Consider the following 22,049-nt stretch of genomic DNA (forward strand, 5'->3'; position numbering starts at 1 on the left):
CCTGCAGTAACCTGAGCCCGATGTCCTGGTGAAGAACAGCAACAGACAGCTCTGTGCAAAAGCCTGGATCAATTCCGCTGCAAAAAGAAAACATGGCTCAGGTAAGTGAACAAGCCATGGCCTTTCAACATCAGCAGCTCAAAAGAATGGGAGAGTTTAACCAAACTGCTGCTGAAAAAAAAAAAAAAAAAGAACCCAGAAGAGTTATTGATTTTTATGAGCTTGGAGTCAGGAGACCCATAAATTATTCACAAGGCAACAGAGATGGCAGATTTCTTGGACATTTCAGCATCGCACCACACAGAATTACGAGCTCAGATCATCTGGCCAGACTGTCCCACAATCGACCATTTACAAACAGCAATAGGGATCTCTGAAATGAGTGCCTGAACGTGTTACGGGCCACCACCCCCCTAACAGCTCGGCAGGGCACACCACGGGTTACAGGCAGAGCTGGACAGACAGAACCACAGCAGACACATGGTTTCATAGCATACTTGGAGGATTATCCACCCCACTGCAGACAGCAGGTCTCCCTGCCTGCCTACATGAACAAAATTACAATCATAACACCATGAATTAGAAATGAAATGCACCCGCATCCCTGCCCAAACAGACTTGGCTGAGGAACCAGAGTCCCTCCAATCATCCTGAACAGCATTTGGAAATCAAGGTGAGAAGAGCCCTACAGATACCAGTTTTCATCTCAGATGTAAGTCTGGGCAGAAAACTCGAACTCAAGAGCTCTGCAAGGTACTCCCAGCTTCATCACAAGCCTCAGGTGCAGCCTCTGGCAACTCATCTCTCCAGGCCCCTTTGTAACACAGAAAGCAACAGTTTTCCTCCCGTTGTGACGGACCTGCATTGATGCACCCAGATGCAAGCGCAGCAGAGGCCAGGCAGTGCCTCAGATCATGAGCTTGCCTGCACACATCCTCACCACCACAGCCAACCTCCAACGCCGAAAGAAAGCGGCCAGTTACATCTGCAGGGCTCAAAGCGCTGTGAGACATGTGGGATTACCCCATCACACAACCAGAAAAGCACAGACCAAAGAAGTGCCACTGAGCATGCCTGGCTGTGCTGAGCCAGCCAGCAGCAACCCAGCCACTGCCTTCTGCTGGCTCCAGTAACACCAGCCCCTGGCTCCGGCTAAAAACTGGGGAGTCTGTGGTTGAACCCGAGCCAGGTGTGACTCCAGAGCACATACCACACCTCGGCACTGGAGATCCTGTTTAAAAAGCAGCAGATTGGAAACTTCATACCAAGATAAGTTTTTACAAAATGTAGTGGAGGAAGATCAATATTTTCTTTTGTTAAGTAAATCTGGCCACTGTGAAAACACTGGAGCAGCAGCTTAGAAGACAGATTTTCTGTTTATCCACACCACCAGAAGCAGAAGCAAGAACAAAGGCAGCTGCCCTTACCCACCACCCCGACACAAACCTTGTCCAGGATCCTGAGCCTTTTAACTCGCAGAAAAGGAAGCATAAATCTCCCTTGTGCTTGTGCAGAAAAAGCTGGAGGCTTTAAGAAGTGGTGGAGGGGTAATGAGCCATTTCTTTTTACCCTTCCCAAATCCCAGTGATTTGGATGCCTGGTCAGTTGCCTGTAACAGCACCTACACCCCAATGCACCAGTGCAGCACTACAGACACCCAAACCCCCACAGGTCTCTGGGGAGCCAGGCATGGGTTTCCAGCACAAACCTCGCACACTCCGCAGCAAACATGGCAAGTGCCCGTTTTCAGAGGCGTGCTGATGGGAAGGCTTTCGTGCTGTGCTGTCTCACACTAATGGCCCCACAGCAGGATCTGGCAGGCAAAGGCAGCCCCCAGATTTAGCCAGCGCCGCTTGAGTTTCAGATGGTGCAGAACAGCACATTGATCCATTTATCGTCTGTAGGTTGCCATGGAGACCACAAGTCATTCCCCACCATCACCACCCCCCCCGCAGACCCCCCCACTGCTCTTCAATTGATAGCTGGGCACTGGGGAAGCATTTGCAGCACCGTGGAAATTAAATCCACACTAGAGGAGCAGGGGATTCATAGCCGACATGGCCAAGGGACCTCAGCTTGAGGCGGTCTGTCCTGCTCTTCCCCACTGAGCAAGTCCAAGCAACGAGTCGCTCTGAGCCTCTCATAGAGTAAGTATTACTGGAAATTAATAATAATGAAGTGGGATTTTAATGCCCCTCCACCGGTTCCCCTCTGACAGCAAGTGCGCATAAGATAGCGGGGAGAGAAGGCTTACCACACTGCAAATGCATGTGCCCAAAGAGGCTTTGGAGCATCCCAGAGCATAACCCCATGGGGGCCAGGGACCAGCGAGCTCCCACCGTCCCTGAGCAGGGTCATGCCCAGGAAGACAGCAGCTCTCTGCTATTCATATGACAAATCCACTAGGGAGGGATCACAGCTGATCCTTCAATGAAGGGAGCACAGCATCAAGCAAACACGTGGCTTCTGCACACTACAAGCAGTGGGATAAGTGTGGGTGGATCAAGCAGCTGAACCTACTCAGGCAACCAAACCCAAGCTCAAACTCCAGCCAGCTGCTGCTGGAAAAGTCACTCCTCAGTCCGTAGAAGACTTAAAGGCCACCAGCTTCGGGGGCAGCACACCAAGGCCAGACCTAAGCACATCCCATAACCTCACCCTTCAGATATACATTCCCCAACCTCTCTCCTAGGAAGCACAGAAAATACCTGACCTGCCTTTGGGGCAAACACCCCCAGGCAGTGCACAGCGCTGCCTCCCCACACCTACACAGTCCAGGCTCCATCACCACCCAGTACTTCAGGTGCTGCTGTTCAGCACTGTCATTTACCAGAACCAGATACTATCACATTTCCTTCCTCCCACCCCCATGTGGGATGAAGAAACACCATCAAGACAACCTGAGGAAAGTTTTCAAATGTTAGTGCTTGGGTTTTGGCTTTGAACTCCACATACTGCTGCTCGAGCAAGTCACCTGCTTAGACAGAAGAGCTGATCCCATGTTATTGCCCTGCATTTCAAGAAGGAGCTGCTGTGCAGGTGCTGCACTTCTTAATGGCTCATTCCCTGCACACACAAGCATGAAAACTTGGTGCTGGCTTTGCCAAAGGCTCTAAAAGCACATTACAACAGGGACCTCTTTCAGGAGGCTGAAGTACGTGACCTTTGTGCCATGCAGAGGAAGAGCTAGTGTCGACAGCTCCCCCCAGCACGGTGGGCTGCTGCCAGAGGAGCCCCGCAGCCAGTACCAATCCCAGGCGCTGGAGCATGAGGACACAGGGCAGGTGGCAGAGCACAGAAAGGCAGCTGCAGGCTGAGAGCCTTCAGGGGAACTCAAGAAGCGTGGTGTAAATACTGTATGCGCCCGGAGCCAGAAAGCTCAGCGAGGGCTGTGTGTGGCATTTCCTGAAGGTTACCTCTAATAAGTGCTGTCAGCCTGCCAGCCTTTGACTGTCTGCTGAGTCCTTCTGTGGGAAGCACAGCACTGCCTGGACCTCTATAGCATTGTCACAATCTGTAACAGCAAGAGCTCAAAAAATAAAACTCCTCCCACGCAGTACAGACGAGGCAGGTATAGGACACCAGGGTAAGCAAACCCACCGAAATCTGGCAGGGTGGAAGGGCTCCTATCTTCTTCCTAATGCCTGGTCACTTAGCTGCTTGCCGAGCATCGTGTATCTCCCCCAGCCCCTGCACTCCAGCAGGACACAAGCAGGTGGCCGCAGCCTGTCCCACTCGCTGGGCCACCCTGCTGTGCACACAGCTGCTCGGGCCATTTGCCACACAGAGCTATCGAGACCAGGGCTCAGGGCCACAATGCCCCGGCCAGTCCCCTCCGGCAGCGGCAGCCAGGGTGCTTCACCACCTCCCTCACCTGTGCAGAGACACAGGCATGGTGTCCCACACTGCAGCAGAGCCATCGGTCCACGCAGCCAGGCTACAGCAGCCAACAGTCATCTGTATTCATTTACTAGCTGCCACAGAGGAGATTATCCCAGCTCTCCTCACTCTTTTGGTTTTTTTGATTCACTGGGAATAGACCAGGCATCTTTACCTATTCCCAGGCTTTTTCTGGTTCTTGGGGTCAGGTTTACCCACAACTTTTAGAGATTTTCCAGCCCGGTGCTCACAGCCCACTGGCGAAGGGGTCTGCTCTCTGCTGTTCTTTGAATGACCTGCTGAGCTCAGTGTTACACAGAAGCTTGCAACCAAGCCCTGATCAGCACCGGTCTCTCCAGCCCAGACACCAAGCTTTCCAGCAAAAGCTGCAAACACCCAGCCTCTCTTGCTAAGCCTCTGCAGTCCTCCACCCCCAGCCTTTTCTTCTTCTTTTCTTGGAGAACTGCTCCAAACACAGTGCTGGAAATAAATGCTTGCCAGCAGTACCCAGGCAGTACACATCAGATAACAGAAACACTGCAACTGTGAGCAGGGAAGAACTCAGGAGATCGTCATTCCAAAAGCGGGAGGGGGGAGCCTTGTTCAAGGCCTCTTCGGTTATGTAAACTTCATTTCCATGTCTTTTATCACTGATAAGATAAGCCATTGCTCAAGTTCAAGTTCTGTATCAAGTAAACCATGATAATCCTCTTAGGAATTCCCCATGCCCCAGCTTGAACAGACCTGCAGAAAAGAGCTTAAGGGGTTGCCTTCAGCTTAAAAAAAAAAGAAACACACACAAGCAAGCAGCCACATACTTATTTATAACATAGGCAAATTTGGGGCCTACAGTAGAGCACTGAAGGCTTATACGGGTCTGCCTGAATAAAGGGATCTACTCCTGCCCTAGTTCATAAACGCTGCAAGCCGCTACTTGGTCATGCATCGCACAGCTGAACGCCAGCCCAAAGACAACCGCCCTTCTGAGAAGGCTTTCTTGCAGGGATAAGGATCTGGAGGATCAGACCCCCAAAAGCAATTAAACTGATTCACGACCAGTCCCACACACTTTGTGCTGGATTACGGCAACAAGAATTTTCCAGGCAGCTGTGTTATTTTTTTTGTTTTACTGCGGTACAGGATAATTTTACATCTTTTAGTGCTGGTGGCAGAATTACAGTGATTTCAAGCAATTACTACCCTGCTTCAGGTATAAGATTTAAAACTCACTAAGACCACCTCCTGCTGTACTGTATTGTCAGGACATCCAGATGTGAACCATCACCGTCTATATCTGTTAAGACAGTGATCTGATCCAATCTAGCAACTGGATATATTTGCTAACCACTTAAATATGCACTCGCACACACTGCACTGTAACACAAAAGGCCATTTCATAAATTTCTGATTTCGAGACAGATGACAGCAATAAGCAGACACACAAACTCTTGCCCTCCTCTCTGCTGCTCGTCATCAGGACACAAATTACCTGGGCCAGCAATTTGATCACAACATCTTCCAGGGAACCAACTCAGCCTAAAGGCAATGAAGGCCAACGTTTGAAGCTTAATACTTCGCATGGCTGCATCTGGCCACCCCCATGCACTTCAGGGACCTGCAACCACATGCTGGAAGGGCACAGCCTCAAGCCCTTCTAAGCCTGCGGCTGCCAGAAGATCAAGGCACAAGGCGGTGGGTATCATCTGAAATTGGCGATTAAAATGTAAATTTTCTTCAGGTCTATCTACTTCCTCAGCCAGCCCAACAGGCTCCGGCACCCACAACTGTTTCTTACTCATTTCCAGCTACCAAGACTTTCATCCCTCTGACAGCCTCTCTCCATTAGGGTCTTTTTCACACATCTCCAAGTATTTTATGACACTCGAACTAAAAGATGCAACATATCAAAACACATCTCTCTCCCCCCCACCAGCAACTTCAAGATCTTTTCACATTGACTGACAGCCCACAATATTGTGGGAAAGGTTGTTTTCAGATCAGCTGCTGGAAAAGCTCTTCCAAGGTAGCAGCTTAATTCAAATCACACACCAATTAGCTCAGGGGGATTTCTATGTTTTTCTTTCAGGAAACCTATTTGAAAACAAAACAAACAGAAAAAAATGGTTTAAATCTCACTAAAAGATCTCAAACTGTGTCACAAGCACGCCACATTTTTCACTGTGGAAAACAGGAGCAAATCTAACTGGTTCCACCCCATCAGAAGGGGTTTTGTCCTTCAAACCCTCTTGCTGTGTCCCCCCACCTCCCAAGGAAGAGGTCCAGAGCAGCTACAGACCTGTTCAGCATCACGCAGCAAGCAAAACCACTGTGCCAAACCACCTGGGTCTGTCCCGGGTCTTTCCCACAAGATGAGGTTTTCCACACTGCTCTCCTTCGGTTTTTGCCTCTCGCCTCAAGGCCACATGCAGATGACCATGCTTTTTCTGAAGCCAGTGCCAATGAGGCCACTGCATTCGTTATCCAGCAGGATAATGACAGAGTGCAATTCAGTCAACAGCAAATCCTCCCCAGGGAGATGCCCTCTGACCTTCCCTGAGCTGGGGGATGAACGTAGACAGCCAGATCTCAGACAGGCGGCAGAGCCGAGTGAATAATTCCTAATGAATCCTTTCATCTCTTCTTTTGTTTTGGGGAAGGGCGAGGGGCGGTGGAGGGAAATAGTTTGGAACTATCCACCAGCAGAAAATTATTTTCTAGAGCTACCCCAAATCACTGTCATCCGAACAACATTTTTCATGGCTTCTGCTCAGTACATGGCGAGCATGAAACACAGCGCTCTCTGCAGAGATGTGCCTCGTGCAGATGGCCGGTCTGGGAGGGGAAGGCAGACCAGCCAAAGCCACAGCAAGAGCAGGGATGCTCCTGGAAACCCAGCTACAAATCGCCCTTAGGCAAGCAGTTGAGAGTGAATACAAGATATCCATTCAAACCACATTTTTGCCCAAAGAAAAAAAAAAAAAAAAATCAGTTCCACTGACGCGTCAGCAAACACATGAAGGACAAGAAAGTTCATGAAGTAAGACCCACAGGAAGCCAAGACCTTACATCTCTCCACATGCTGGTCAGCCCTCACTATCAATTTTTCTCCCATTTTCCAAGCCACAATATGGAAGGATCACAAGCATTTGAAATAAGCAGATTTAATTTTTGTCCCCAACAGAAAGAAGCAATTTTCATTTCTCCTGTGTGAATTCAACTGCTGAATTCAGTTCTGCAGCATCTCCCAAATGCTCAGTGTCACCTGGAGGTATTCTGGTAAGTAAGGGTGGAAAAACAACCGTGAGATCTCAGACCTGCTTCACAAACTTCTAGTCACCCACGCAGCACCAGGCCCGTGAACACTGGTCTCCATCAGTGTGACAGCACCAGTTTTAGCCATGCAGGTTTTATCCTCATCTCTCAAGCTGGCCTGAAGTCACCCACATCTGAAGCGGACATGTCCACCCAGCTGCACCAGAATTTACAGGTATTTACCCTCAGCAAGCCCCACCTCACCAGCATCTGTCTTTTATATTGGGAACAGAAATTTCACAGAAGGACCACAGTTGTGGGATGCTCCCTACCCTATTCCCAGGCAACTGAACTAATGTGAACCGACACTGTTGAACAGATCTTGGCTCGTATATGTATACAGATGCCAAATCCCAGGGATATCAATGACAATCTCTTCCCCAGTAAAACCTGATTACAGCACTGGACTCTCTAAAGCCCCCCTGCCATCTCTCCTGGCACCCAGGATGTCACAGGGAGCGGCCAACGAACCCCTCCAGGTGCCCAGCACAGTGGGGGTTGCAATGCCAATCATTAAGTAGATCTTCAAAGGAAGAAAAACAAGAGTCCTAGTCAATGACTGACCAGCGTAATGGCTCAGGCTACTCTCCTATGCTCCCGTCACAGCATATTTGTTTGCCGGGCTGCCCAAGAGGTTTCAAAGGGTCAAACACGAGGTCATCAACCGTGCGGTGATTTCAGCTTTGCTGAAAAATTTAAAAAGCTGGAACTGCAAGCGAGGAAGGTCCCAATACTGACAATTAAGGCTAAAAAGACATGAAAACGCAAATCCTTTAAGTTGAAACACACCGGAAGCAGCATCAAAAAGTAAAAAAAAAAAAAAAAAAAAAAGGGCATCTTGTGATTTCTGAAGATCAGACCTTAGCAATATTTAGTGATCCACCTAAAATTCTGACCAGCCTCAAGGACCAAGAGCAGCTGTGGAAAGCAAAACCTTGCTTTCAGGCTATTTTGAGAAGCACTCACAAGGTTTATCCCAGAAACTGCTTTCTGCCTACTCAGATTTCTCAACTGAAGCGATCACATGGTGTTTGGATGGACTGCTGGGGACACTTGAGAATAGCAGCGCTGCCTGCCGCTATCTGCCTGGCACAGAATGCTTTTTAATTGAGGCTGAACTCTTAAGTCCCTGCTGCAGTCTGCAGCTCCAATCACTGAAATAGTAATTAAACCCAGGAGAAACAGCACAAAGTAGCAATGCCTTTAACTAGTACATTAAGATGAGGAAATCCAAAGACACACACAGACACCTCCAGGATGGGCTGCTTCGTTTTAAGCCTGACCAGATTTTAAACAGCAAAAGTCAGGGTGGCAGAGAGCTGCAGCGCAGTACAGAAACAGGAGAGATGCAGGAAAGCTTTCACTTTCACCTCACCTAGTCCAAGGAGGAAATCAGAGCAAGTTTCTCCCCCCCCCCCCCCCCCCCCCCCATCTGAGTTTGGGATCTTCCTCCCGTGGGAATCTGAGATTATAAAACAAGAAGGGAATGCAGAGCAAGAGAAGTGCCCAAGACATCAGCCCAGTTCAGAGCCCTCCTCACCAGCTCGCACTGACCCAGGAAAGAAACCTGCTCCAGAAGCCACCCTGAGAAAGTCAGCGCTGGCTGCAGAGGCTGCTGGTGGATCAGGCAACACAAGTTCTGCTCTGAAATCCGAGGGGAGAGACTCAGCCTGAAAACGATTCTCCATTAGGTTAATTAGTCAAGTTTGATGTATCTAAGTCGGTTACCATGGTCACAGGAACTGAAGAGTAATGCTTTACACAGATTTCCCTGCATGGGACTGAGGATGGGGGAACAGCATCCAGCTCCTGCAGGCCCCCCTGGCCAGGCAGGGAAGAGGACCCACTACCCTGGGATACCCTAGGCTCTGCACAAACACCCCCCACCTCAAGCTGGGCTGCTTACAAACGCTTACTGAAGAGCTCCTTGTCTATAGATCATAAGGCTGCTAAAAATAGCACCAAAGAGCAACCAGGTTAATGACACATCAAGAAGATGCATTTGCACGTGCAAATAAACAGAATGCCTGTGAGATTTGCCCTCCACCTGGCTTTTGTTTGGTTGGTTTTGAGTGGGAGAAGAAACAAAAAGATGCTGTTTTCTCCTAAAAGTTCAAATCCCATCTGCCAGAATAGCGACAGAAAGCTGTCCATCTCTCCAAACCATGCCAAATGCAGCCAAACCTCATTTATCTATTCCAGTGCCTGGGAAGAGACCACTGCGCATTACACCATCTCCCCAAACTAGCAAATACTTTAAGCGTCACTAGCTAGGTTATGATCAACATCATGTTGGTCAGTTAAACTCTGTGCTGCAACACACATTCATCCATGCACACGAGTAAAAACCGCTGCCACTTCTAGAACAGCAGCAGATTTAGAAGAGAAGTGGGAGAGAAACAGCAATCTGCAACTCAGCAAAGCTCCAGTAGAAGAGTGGTTCAAAACTCTCTTGGGAAAAGGACCCTCCCTCTGCCTCTCTCTGTTCATCAAGTGCCTGACCCAGCCACAACTGGTGCCTGCTGAAGCTGCACAGAGGATGGTATGTGACCAGCTCTCCCCTGGATATGCAGGGCCAACGGCACAAAACCACAGACTCACCGAGTCTCCCAGGGAGCACAAACAAGATTCACGGAACAAAGGTAATGCAGCCAGCAGGTAGCACAAAGCAGCGACGGGCACAGGGAAGGCAATATGGAAAGCCCAAACCCTGCCACGGAGGAGCACTCCCAGCCATGTTTCTCAACCAGGCAGTGGATTTCCAGCCCACGGAAGAGGAACAAATGCCACAGACCTTCCCAGCTGCCCAGACCACAGCAGAAAGGGACACAACTTCTGTCAACACTGCCTGAGAGTGACTCCAAGCTGAAATCACTGCTGCTGCGAGAACACAAACAGAACCCTGCGTGAGGGTCTGCATCACCTGTTGCAAAATTGGTTTGTCCTCTGCTAGGGGGAGACATGAGCAACATCTGCAAACAGGGCTGCACAGAAGTTTGAGAGAAAAATCTCCCAGTTCGAGAAGAATTTCAGGACTGTGAAGTATACTCCAGCAAAAGAGAGGTTTGAAATGTAAACAAGCTGTATAAATTACAGCCACTATCCCCTGATTTCAGGCTGGCTGCCCCTTGGCTCCCCATCCCTCCTCGCAGCACCCATACTACCCCAAAGCGGTGCCAACTCAACCACCAGCACGACTGCTTGGTGAAGATATTTATTCAATTACTCAGGTCAAAAAGAACAGGAAGGAGAAGCACCTTGCTAGGAACATGGTGAGGGGCTGCAAGGTAACAAACTCCTTTAGCCAGCACTACAAGCGAAGGCCCCACAGCTCCGAAACACAGCCTAAAAGAACTCAGCTAGACACTGTGAAAAAGGCAGAAGAAATCACCCTTGTTTGACAGCCCCAAACCCATTAAGAGATACGACTCAGCTCCACCTTTCTTAGCAGGTTAATGTTAAGCTGCTACTTCCCCACCCCCCCGACCCCCCTCCTTTTTCTGCAGATGCCTTAATTGGTTGCTTAATACAGATTTCACCGTTACGCTTATCGCAACACTGGGAGCTGGCCGTGTGACGGGAGCACAGAACACAGAGAAGACCCATTTGTCTCTGTAACTAATTGTTCTGCCTCCTCAACATACACACCAAATTGACTTGGCAAGACTGCAAGGCAAAGCTGCTGTATTTATTTAGACACTTATTGTGCTGGTTGAGAGGCTTCGTAAAGCAAACTGCAAATGGCCAAGACAGCACAGGCACCTTTATCAGGTTTATGCAAAACTGGAATGAGAAAAGAAAGGATCAGGCCCTCGGGTTAGCAGCATTCCTGGCCATATCCTTTACAGTAGGTATTATAGCCTCACTTACCTAAGAATTATTTGGCAAAATACTCAAGAAGTTCATAAAGGCAAGTGTGAACACTCACTTATTTCTGGCTACAGCCTTCTTTACCCTAAGGATCAGCCTCCGTAAAACAAAAATATGTATGTGTAGACTGCCTGATCAAAACGCAGGGGAGTGCCTGCGTTAGCCAAACATGTCTAATGCCTCAAGCAGCAACCGGGTAACTCACGGCTGGAGTCGTGCACAGACACGCTCTTCCTGGAACAGCCCAACGCCTGCAGCCAGGGGTCTGACTCTGCACCCATCTTCCAACTCAGCCAAAGGTTCAAGGTGTTTCCGCATAAAACAAGGAACTAGAGCAAGACAAACACAATGATACATTGTGTGGGGAATGAAACCTCCCGCCGAGAAGAAATCTATGGCCATTTAAAAAGCACAACTGAACAAAATGCAAAAAAAAAAAAAAAAAACCATAAGCCACAGATGGAGCTTAAAGTTCTTGTCTCAATGAAGCAGATAGCAAAACTCACACTGTCTTTGGCAGGGGAAGCAGGAGCAACCAGAGTGCTTGCACGCATGCAGCACAACTCCTCCACCTCCGGGCAAACCAAAATCCCCATTTCTCTGCTTTCACCTGCTGCTGGCAGAGTTTAAGGACATTCACAGAAGTGCTCTAGATTTCATGAGCACCAACCTCAGCCAGGAAGATGCAAACCTTAGCTTTCCACAGTGAGAGTTAGAAGAAAAACACAACCCTTCAGGTACATGCTGACTTCTCTTTACTTTTGTTTCATAACGTTGGAGAAAACCCAAAATCCTGCAGTGTTTCTCAAGTCCATCACCACACAGCCCTCAGGAACGCTGCCGACAGCTGGCTGGGTTATGGACCAAAACCGCATCAGCTCTTTATGTGCATCTCTAATCAAGGCATCTTAAGACACACAGACATCAAAAAGCATAACAAAATTTTTTAGCAGCCACCCTGTCAAGGGAGCAAAGCAAAGCCAAGACTAAAACCTACAAGTTAAGAAAAAAAAAATAGTAAGGAAGAAGAAAAAAGGGATGGCTGACACCTCCTATACACGCTGTCAGCAGGATCATTTGCTCCAAAAATAAAGATGCTCAACACATCTAACTGATGACATGACAACTGCTTCACGGTCCCAACACGGGAGTTGCATAAAAACCTCTGAGCATCCATTGCCTTGCAGCTCAGTAAAAAACAAGCACTTGCACTCACTCAGAGAAAGCAACAGACACCATGTGCCACTCCCCAGTAGGATTTCAGCTCTTCACATCCCCTCAAGCATCCACTTGGGCTGCAGAGCAGCCTTTCACCCCTCTGCCCCTTGCCAGTCACGCTCAGCAGCTCCAGCCACAAGCCCGCAGCCCAGCTAGTTGCCCAGGTGCCTGTGCCACATCATGCAAAACATCTCAACAGCAGCTCAGGATCCCAAACAACTCTGCAGAACAAGCGCAGCAGGCAGCGCTCCTGGCCCCAGGCCCCTGCACACAGCCAGCAGCAACCAACCTCCTGCTCAGCCTGGATACGCTCAGGCTGCCTCATCAGCACCTCCCAAATAAACGACATTTATTTAAGACTAGAAAGCCTTAGATGAGAATATTGAAGCCTTTTTCCACTGCCAGTTCAGAGAGTTTTCCCAAAGCACCTGACACACAGATTCCTGTAACGCAGACTTTGTTGCATTTTATTTCTTTGACAGTTTTTAATCACCTCTGGTCTAGCATTTGGAAATTATTTCACACACATACACACACCAGGAACAAGGCTGCAGGGAAACATGAATTTCACTGGCCTGCCTGGTTTTGTCTGTGGACACCACCTCACATATTACCAAATCAAAACAAGCTGGCCAACTTCAGTGTGAGGGGGGAAATGAAAGGGCAGACCGGTGACCTAGAAATGAAGCCGAGACTTTGGCATGAGCTTGAAACTCTGCAGCAAAGGCCAAAAAAAAGAAATAAACCAAAAGAAAAAGAAAAGGCAAAGCTGTAACTGCTTTAAAGGAGCTTGAACAGTTTATTAATGGAATTATATGTGGTACCCGCAGAAAAATAAGGGCTCGATTAAGATAGTCTTTCCAACAGGGAAGAGTCATCCCCTTCGCCAAACAGAAGAAACTCTTGTGCCAGAGAAGAGGGGACACAGTTATTTAAGGTCTCAATGCAGGAAAAACACCCCCAGGCAAAAGACTGAAGAAACTTCCCAAGCGCTCAGCTCTGATACCAAACACCACTGCTCTGTTACACACCCAAAATTTGCATACCACATGATACCATGAATTGCATGACAGTAACGGCAGAGGCTTGAAGAGTCAGTAGAGGAAGCTTTAGGGCTCCAAGCAGTGGATCAGGAATGCTGCAGTCACACATCTCAACGCTGATCCAATGCAAACTCACCCTGCCAGGTGTAAGTGGTTCAAGGAGGGTGTTAACAAGTTACCTTTGTTCCAGCAAGTTTCAGGCTTAATGGGGTAACATCCACATCACCCGCACAAAACGGACACAGGATCTGCATCACCCTCCAGCACGGCTCACAGGAGAGGCCATCTCATGCCAATGTCCAGTCTGGACCCTGTGCGCGCCTCCAGGTTAATCCCGTGTAAATCACTGGGGACTCACAGCCTTCGCAAAACCAGCTCCTTGCAACATCAGGCCAAAGAGATCACATGGCCTCAGCAGTAAACACTTCTGCAGAGCTGCAAAGTGCTCCTGCTACATGAGCCAGGTGCTGCCACCGATAAACCATGTGCTAAACCGGTGTTTCTGCTGCACTGGGAGGTATGTGCCTGAGAAGTTTGTAGAGGCCAAAGACTGAGCTATTTACAATGTGATCAAGCAGCATGCAGCTGAGACCTGGTCCTACGAAAATGTAGCTGGTGGAGTAATTTTATAAGCTTTTAAAATATTGTCAGAAGAAAGCCAACTTTCCATTGTTTGCCCCAGCTTGTTAAAAGCCAACACATCCCACAGAGTAAAGAGACCCTCCACCCTCTCCAGCCAGCACTGTACAGTGGGAGGTACAGGCAGATTTTCAGAAAGCTTGCCTTTGCCTGCTCACCCCACTCACCGATTCAACACCCCACTGAAACCCAAGCCTAGGGTTCAGTCCTTCACCACAGTGTGCCGCAATAATCGGCCCCCAGCTCTTTGCACAACCACCTAAGCCTCCAGACCTTGCAATTACACGCTCCTTGAGGAGGACGCAACCTGCCCACCTGGGAGACAGCAAGTCCTCAGGGACTGATCACAGACGATGGCTGATCCACACCAGGAACCTTCCCAAAACCTGTCATCCTCCACCCACGGGCTGACACATTTCTTTCCTTCTGCCTTCAACGCAGAGACGCAGAAGAGCACCAAGCAAACCGCTCTCTTGCCCTAACACGCACAGGACAAACCTTAACTGTGTTGCTTAGGAAGCTGGTGAGAAGCATTCAGGTACCAGCACAGGGCCACCACCATCTGCACAAAACAGTGTTTAGAAGATGTAAGGGTCCCAAAAACTGCGTGACAGAAGACCACGCCACTGGAGATTTTTTTTTTTTTTTTTTTCAGTTTACAGCCAGCTCCCTGCACAGGCAGGGGGGAAGCACACCCAGATGGGAAGGGTAAGCTTCCCACATATTTGGGCCGAAGCTGCATTTCTGCGCACCACCACTCAGTCCAGCGTTACGCCAGGGAAACAATGCTAAATAAAGATTACGCCAAGTGGTATTATGTAAATAATTCTCTTCCACAATGAAAGGATAAACCTAGACTGCTTGGTTAGTTACTAACCCGGGAGCCAGCACCACAGAGAGGAAATCCTGCCGGCTCTCCCTCCCTCAACATACGCACCAGCGGGAGAGCCGCAGCCAGGGCTGCAGCTACCAGAGACAATACCCACACCACCCCTGCCTCCCCGGGTGCTGGCACTCTCCCCCAGACCACTTCCCACAGGAGGAAACCATTTTGGGCCCCACCACATTGTCTCCTCCCAGGGCAGCCCTGCTCCTCCTGGCCTCACCGCGGCTACCAAAGCTGGACATGGCCCCTTCCTCCTCCTCCCCACCACTGGTCCAGGACACTGAGGGCTCCCTGCCCTTTGATGGGAACACGCTCCTCACCACATCCCTCCTCTTGTAGACCTTCCCTTCCCCTTCTAGGCTGAACCCACTGGAGCCTGCCCTTGCCTGCACATCTCTTCCTGCCCAGAATAACTTACTCACCCTTTCTGCCTCCACCTCCCCCTGCAACCTTCCTCCCACCTTGGCCTCACGTCTGCATGCTTTGTGTTTGTCATACGATTTTAAATCTGTCAGCAATTCATCCATCTGCCGCCTCCTGGGTTTTTAACGCTGCAAACTGTTCTGGGATACAGCCTGGCATAAAGCACTCTGTGGAAAACGAAGCCGTACGTCATTCCGAAACCGAACCAGCTTCCAGATCATTTCTTTCCAAGGTGCTGGGCTGTTCCAAAGACTGGCTTCTTCCCTACAGCTAGCAGAAAAGCCATGATGCTATCCGGTCTAAAATAAACATTATGGGAGCGGCGATAAGGGGAAATATTTCAGCTGACTAAGAGTAATGTGGGTTCAAATCCAAGCGTAAGCTGATATTGCTTGTAATTTGTTCCCGAGCCAAAAACACAGACTGGGAGTGAAAAAATGGAAGGCATTAAACAACAAGCAGTGTACTCAGCGACTCTGGAAAACTTCAGCATTTCCATTTATGTTATTATTTTTTTAAATAACCTTCAGTTTCACGGATCATAAAGTTAATTTGGAGTTAACTTCCCTTCCCTGTAACTAGACAAAGCTTCTATCCTTTACATTCGTTAATGTTTGTTCAGCGCTCCGCAGCTATAAAGCGCTTGAGAGCACTAACCATTATCAGCATCCTCCGTGCCACCCAGCAGGCACATAACTGTGCCGATTGCTTTGCTCTCCCTGTCATCCCCCCAACTCCGTGCTTGAGCTCTCCACTAGCCCTAGCACTGTGGTAGCAATCGCAGCCGTGGCCACCCAGCTCTGCCTTTACTGCTTTCCCTCCAGCACTGGTCACCACTCCAAGCCAAATTCGGACCAGTGGCCAAGTACACGCTGTTAGCGGCAGGGTCCGCAGCAAACGGCTTCTCTTCCTGTCTGCACAGCCACAACCATGTCCCATCTCTCTAAGCTTCCCACTGTGACAATGGCAGGGGTAGAAGCTCTCCTGCTCACCAAAAACACCCAGTCCTCGTCTTTAATAAGCCCAGACCCCAGGGAGCCTCCAGCTGCCAGTGGCAGGTTGTCAAGAAGAGAGAACTGGTGGCCTCGAGAAGGGAAGTGGCAAGTGGGGTGGGCAGCAGGACTAGGGGAGCAACCCAGATTTCTCAATTCCCAGTACAGTCCCGCTGCTGCCTCGCATGCAGGTCAGGGCTCACTTCCCAAAACTGCCAAATCACTCATTTCCTTCTGCTCTTCTGCCCTCCTCCCCTTCCTACCAGATCCCTCCCTCACCCTGACCAGGCTTTTGCATGCATTTCCATGCCCTTTGTTCTGGAGCTCCAGCTCCCCTCTTCAGTCCTTTTTTAGGAAGCATCCCTGCTCTAGCCATGCTCATTAAACGATACACCTTTTCATTTCCTACTGAGGTGCAAAGATATATCCCTTTGACATTACAGGAAAAATCAGAGACCCCGACACCTGTGTGCCAGCACAAGCCCAGCCATCAGCAGCAATTCTCCACCACCTTCCTATATTAATATGCAGCAAGGGCACTTCAAAGCCATGCAAGAGCCTGTGCCACAGCATCCTAGACAAGAATCCATGACCTCACGATGCCCAAATCCTTAAGTGGCTGCAAAAGCCTCAGTCGCTAATCACAGAGGCAACTTGGGTGCTGCTGTACCTCATTTCTAGTTCTCTTAGAGCTGCCCCTGCTCTCCATTGAAATCTCTTAGTGAAGACTGAAGCGAGCCACAGTTCACACAAATGCAGCTGCCCAAAGATAACGGTCGTTTTAAAAACACGTTGCCCTGGATTTCCATCCTGGAATACCCCTGCATCTAGTCCGCGCTCTGCATTTGGGGGATGACTGCTTGCAGGCACAAGCCCAGGCGGGAACCAGTACTTTGCCACTGGGAGTAAACAAGCTCTCACACTGAAATGGGCAAAGCACTCCTGAGGAAAGAGACTCCACTAGCTCTCCAGCAGTCTTGCTCTAACACACTGAACTTCAAATAACCTTCCTGGCCTCAATTTTCAGACACATGTAGTGATCTGGTCAGAATGAGACATCGGGATAGGGATGGGTAGTAGTGCTCCTCAAGCACAGGCCCTCTCAAACCCGTAACGCCCCCCCCTTTACAACTGCTTAAGTCAGCTGCCAGAAACCCACTTCTGAAAATTTACCAATTTAATCCTTCCTTTCCTACCTACTCATCTAGAAACTGGGCAAATTGTAACTTTCCTCCTCCCCAAAGAGCTGTGAAAGCTGACACTATCTCAAACATGTAAATTATGCTTGACTTCAAGCAGGTTTCTCCCCAGGATGACCTGGCCACAAACAGGACTGCGTTCCAGCAGAGGCCATTAACAACCAGAACCAGCTGCAGGAAGAACACCAGGAGCCATCAAGGTGACAAATAATTTACAGCCATGTCACAAAAGATGAAGCCATCTCCTATGACCCAATTCCAGCTAGCGCAGTCCAGAGCTGCCGTGAGGATGAGACTGGTAGCTCTCTTAACATCTGCATTGCACACCTTCATCTCCAATCAAAACAAAACTGCCTTTACCAGACTGGATCTCCTAATTACAAGACATGAGCACAGCCTGAACCAAATCCTCTTTGGATTTAGCTCAGGATGGCTCCAGGGACTGGTACAACCTCCACACAAGGCAACTTGGTTCAAATCCAACCACCGCCATTAGCAAGGGAAAGGTACTGCCAAGCAGCAGCTGCTCGGTGGCTTGCATGAAACAAGTTTACGGTTTCAGTCCGGATCTTGTCGTGAAAAAATGCCAGTCACCTCCCTGGCACTCAAAGGTGTGAAGCCAGAAGCATCCACCCACTTTTCCAGCGCTGGAGATGCCAGCGTGGGAGGTGTTCCCACACGGGCCCAGAACCAGCTGCGCAGAGCCGGCCCTGACCTCCACAGGGTTTTCAGAACCAGGTATGTTTTGCAACTTGGCAGAAACACACAGCTAAATAACAGAAACCACCACCCACATGAAGCCAGAAGAACAAAGTACCAGTGTTTTCCTGCCCCAGACATGTGCATGCCCCATCTCCTCTCTCGCACCAAAAATAGCTTCTACTTTTTCCTTTTGGCAACAACAAACTGAGGTTTGAGTGCATTTGCTTTCAATAAACTAAATGCGTTTTGCAAGAGTCTCTCTCATACCAAAACTTACTCAACTGAAGTTATAAAATATTGTCACACACAGAACTTCCCTCCCATGGCTTCTCAAGACTCAGCCCCAAAACACTTTGCCAGCCTTGCTTACCGTGTTCCCCACCCAAGGAACGGCTTCTGCGCAGAGCTGGCAAACGCAGGCACACGGGAAGCTGAGCTAGGTCCCAAAGTCACCAAGGAGTCAGCATTGAAATCCAAAGAACTGAGCACAACTCCATGAAAACCATCCAGGAAAGCATGTCTTCACTAAAGCCCTCCAAGAGCTCTGTCACCACCTTCAGAAGAGATGGAAATACTCACCCAGTTGTCCCAATTCACGTCCCTTTATGAATTAGCAGTAGTACCAAATGTTTATCTGTAAGGCATGCAGCAAACTAAAACTTAACCTTGCTGATAAAAGCCCTCCGCTAAATGGAAACACTCTCACCCAATGCAGCCAAGGAACAGCAGCAGAACACCATCACATCCACCAAAGCCGGATTAAAAATACCAGATTCAGCAAACCCCCGACGTTTTCAGGCGTTCAGAGCTCATGCCTCACGCGAATACCGAGGGAGAGGTCGCAGAAAGAGTTCAAACCACGAACACTGGTAAACCGAAAGGGTGGCACTGGAGATCCCCGCTGCACAGATCACCATCCTGCTCTTCAGGCAAATTCTTGAGCTGACCCAAACCACACGGTTGAGGGAGCAGCCCCAGCCGCCAGCGCAGGCATGCGGGGCCGCACAGGCAGGGCCAGCCGTGGGGCTGGAGGCAGTGGAAGGACGGGGGGGGGTCGGGGGGGTCAACGCAGCCCCCCGGCCCAGGCGGCTCGAGCCCCGGTCCTAGAGGTTTTGCTGCTTCAGTGGCTTTGGCAGCAGCCCACATGGCAGGCAGCTGCCTGCACCCACTGCAGCCTGCTCTTTGTGCATTGTCAGGGCAGGGGAGCAGGAGAAAGGGCCGAGGGAGAAGAGGGCACCAGGGATTCTAAGAATCGACGGAAAAATAGAGGGAGAAAAAAAGCCAGTCACTCCAGAGACTGCAGCTGGGCTCCAGCAAGACATACACTTGTTGCCTGCAGACACCAGCCTCGTGTACCCACCACCAGCATTTACCCACCAGCCGCACGGTCCGGGGAGGACCTGGCCGCCCCCCGGGGCCACCCCCGCCGGGTAGGTGGCCGGTTCCCGGGGCTGCGAACCCCCCCGCACCCCCCCACTGCGGGCCGCAGGCGGCGTACGGGACAGGGCCGGGGCAGGATGGGGTTGGGGGGGGCGGGGGGTGAGGCCCGTAAGGTGCCCCTGCCGGGCAGGTGCCCGGTTCCCCGGGCCGGTTCCCGGGGCCGCGTCCCCCCCCGCTGCGGGCCGCCGGGGCGTGCGGGGCAGGGCCGGGGCCGAGGCGGGGAGGGGCCGTGGGGTGCCCCCTGTCCGCAGGCGGGGTGTCCCCGCTAGTTGGCGGAGTGCGGGCACCCCCGGGCCCGAAGCTCCCCGCGCAGAGCTGTCCCCTGAGGGAAGAAGGAGGAAAAACAAGGGGAAAAAGAGGAAAAAAAAGTTTCTCCGGCGGCCGCCAGCTCCCGCGGCACATTTTCGGTTTTACGTAACGCCGGCGGCCCGCAGCCCTACCTGGCGGGGAGCGGCCCGGCCTCACTCGAGGGTCCCCCGGCCCCCGGCCCGCCCCGGGCAGCGCCACGCCCGGGCCCCCCCGCCTTACCTAATCCCGCCGGCAGCTGCCGCCCCCCATGGCCGCCGCTCCCTCTGGGCCTCGCCTCGCCTCCCGCCTCAGCGGCCGGCGGGGCAGCGCTTGGCGCGGGGCCCCGGCCCCGCCATCTGCGCCGTGTTTATAAATCCAGAGCCATGGGGCTGCTCCCCCGCCAGGCTCCCCGTCCGTCAGTCCGTCCGCCCGTCGGTCGCTCTGCCGGTGGGTCCGTCCGTCCGTCCGTCCGTCCGCCCGCCCGCGGGGCCGGGCCGGGCCGGGCCGGGCCGCCCTCCGCCGCAGCGCTGGCCCAGAAGCGCCCTGCCCTGCCCTGCCTCGGCGCGGCGCGGCGGGAGGCGGCGGCAGGCGGCGGCGGTCCCTCAGGCCGCCCCACAGCCGCCCCGGCGGCCGGGCGGGGCGGGGCGGGGCCGCGCCTCCCGCGCGCCTTAAAGGGGCCGCGTCCGCCCGCCGGGTGCCCGCTGGGCGGGGGTCCCCCGCAGGGGTGCTGGGCACGCGGGCCACCGGCTCGACCGATTGCCACCTGCACCGGTGCCATCGGTGCCACCGGCCGTGCTGGCGTCGCGGGCCGCCTTAATGCCGCTCAGCGTCATTAATAATTTTGGGGGTGACAAGACCCTCCCGGTGCCTTGTCAGACACCGGTGCTTAAGGGGCGTGGGGGGTCCATGGCCCCTCGGGTTCTTCACCGCGACCAGCGGGCGAAGCGCCAGCCCGGGGAGGCCGGTGGCGGGGCCGTCCCGCAGCAGGGAGCCCCCGGTGTCTCCCGCAGGGGGGAGTCTCTGGGGCAAGGCTGCTCGCTGCCTTCCCAGCCCAACCAGGGTCCGCGCTGCCATCCCGGCCGCACCGGGCGCCTTCCCGGGTTGTTGGGGCGGGGGGGGGGGGCGGGTCGCAGGGAACTCTGCGCGGTTTAACAAGCTGATGCCCCCAGAGCCAGGCACCGAGGCAGCCCAGGTGGCTCCCACGCTGTTCCTATCTTCCAGTGTCACCCCCTAACTTCTGCTTTTTACTAACATCCTGCTTTTTCATACTTTTTCTTCCTCTCCAACCTCTCAGGGGGATGCGGAAGGCCTTGCCCCTCAGCCACCACCGTTCCTGCCCCGTGGCTGGGTGCCCCCTGCCTGGGCGCATCCATCCCCTCCCTGCCACAGGTGATGGATGCATCACCCCAAAAGCTGGAAAAGCATCTTGTCATCCTCCGCTTCTCCCGCCCCGCTCCCAAAGGCAGCAGGGGATGTGGGCAGAGGTGGGCAGGCACGGGTTCCCTGCCGCTCTGCTCCCCACGCTTTATTCCACTTTTCCTGCATCTCCAAGGAGTGGCGTTTGTGCTGGGAGGGTGGCTCACTGCATTCCCTGCCCCGCTCCGGCTGCACTGCCGTGGGCCAGAGAGAAGTCCCCAGGCCCAGGTTCAGTCTCCTGAAGTCACCTGGCTCCATATGGAGCACAGGCGCAACCTTGGTGCGAGTAGAAAGGTCATGAGCACAAGTCAAACTGCCTCAAAGGAGCCCAATGCGCCGGGAAAAGCAGGAAAAGTTGCCTTCCCGCGCCGGCGGCAGCTGGGTGTCTGGTGGCTCCAGGCAGCACCTTCCATGCGGTTCACGTCCTTGCTCGTAAGCGTTCGTCTCGCAGGCTGAGCATCCTGTGAAGCGAAGCGGCAGATCAGATCTTCCTCTTGAAGATGCGTTTATCTTGGAAGAAAAAAAAACCCAATTTATCCGTGCTGCATTGCGGGGTGTCTCTGCTCCAGCCATTTAGCATTTCTTAAGCTTTTTTTTTTTTTTTTAATATCTGTGACGTTTTACTTAATGAATGGAAGGCAAGTCCCGTACCACGGCAAAAAGACTCAGGACATTAATTTTACAGGAGCCAGGAGCCAGGCTTTTAGATTCCAGTGACCTTAGAATAACACTATAATCAAAT

At 51.7% G+C, this 22,049-nt stretch overlaps 1 protein-coding gene across 8 annotated transcripts in view; it reads right to left on the minus strand.

Moving 5' to 3' along the window:
- The window catches only part of NCOR2 (nuclear receptor corepressor 2), a 252,056-nt gene extending 231,541 nt beyond the window's left edge, over positions 1 to 20,515 (minus strand). For 6 of the 8 annotated variants that reach the window (XM_080369506.1, XM_080369505.1, XM_080369503.1 and 3 more), the window contains exon 1: positions 20,132 to 20,514. The gene's annotated coding sequence lies outside the window, so the exon portion shown is untranslated. Of the gene's footprint in view, positions 1 to 18,533; positions 19,556 to 20,131 lie in introns of those variants that run through there. The other 2 variants (XM_080369504.1, XM_080369501.1) reach the window with 2 other exon arrangements.
- Between the last annotated feature and the right edge of the window lie 1,534 nt (positions 20,516 to 22,049).

This window comes from Falco punctatus (assembly GCF_963210335.1).
Source record: "Falco punctatus genome assembly, chromosome: 1".
Taxonomy (NCBI): Eukaryota; Metazoa; Chordata; class Aves; order Falconiformes; family Falconidae; genus Falco; species Falco punctatus.